A 999-nucleotide genomic window follows, 5' to 3' on the forward strand; every position below is an offset into this window, starting at 1 on the left:
GGAAGTGTCACCTCCTTGGACCTATTCGTCATGCATCTGCTGATGCACGATAAAGTGCCATTGGCTTTTTTGATGGCTTCGTCACACTGCCGACTCATGTTCATCTTGGAGTCCACTAGGACTCCAAGATCCCTTTCCACTTCCGTGCCACCCAGCAGGTCATTCCCTAGGCTGTAGGTGTGCTGGACATTTTTCCTCCCTAGGTGCAGCACTTTGCATTTCTCCTTGTTGAACTGCATTCTGTTGTTTTCTGCCCACTTGTCCAACCTGTCCAGGTCTGCTTGCAGCTGTTCCCTGCCCTCCGGCGTGTCCACTTCTCCCCATAGCTTTGTGTCATCTGCAAACTTGGACAGAGTACATTTCACTCCCTCATCCAAGTCGCTGATGAAGACATTAAAGAGTATCAGTCCAAGGACCGAGCCCTGCAGGACTCCACTGCCCACACCCTTCCAGGTCGAAGCCGACCCATCCACCACAACTCTCTGGGTGCGACCCTCCAGCCAATTCGCCACCCACCGGACTGTGTAGTCATCCAAGTCACAGCCTCTTAACTTGTTCACCAGTATGGGGTGGGATACCATATTGAAGGCCTTCCTGAAGTCTAAGTATACGACATCCACCCCTCCTCCAGTGTCCAGGCGTTTCGTAACCTGGTCATAAAAAGAGACTAGATTGGTCAGGCACGATCTGCCTGCCACGAACCCATGCTGGTTTCCCCTTAGCATAATTTGTCCTGCCGGGCTCTCACATATGTGAGCCTTGATAATTTTTTCAAGGAGTTTGCCAAGGATGCAGGTGAGACTGACTGGCCTATAGTTGCCCGGGTCCTCCTTCCTCCTCTTCTTGAAAAATGGGGACCACATTGGCCCCCAATTGCCAACTAGGGTACCACAGCAGAGCCCCCGGGGGTGCCTCGGGCACCCTTGAAAAAAATCTCAAAGGTGCTACACAATGGTAGCACTGTTAGGTGTGCAAACATAAATTTGCAAGATAAACCCA

Source organism: Alligator sinensis, unplaced genomic scaffold (genome assembly GCF_000455745.1).
Source record: "Alligator sinensis unplaced genomic scaffold, ASM45574v1 scaffold335_1, whole genome shotgun sequence".
NCBI classification, from domain to species: domain Eukaryota; kingdom Metazoa; phylum Chordata; order Crocodylia; family Alligatoridae; genus Alligator; species Alligator sinensis.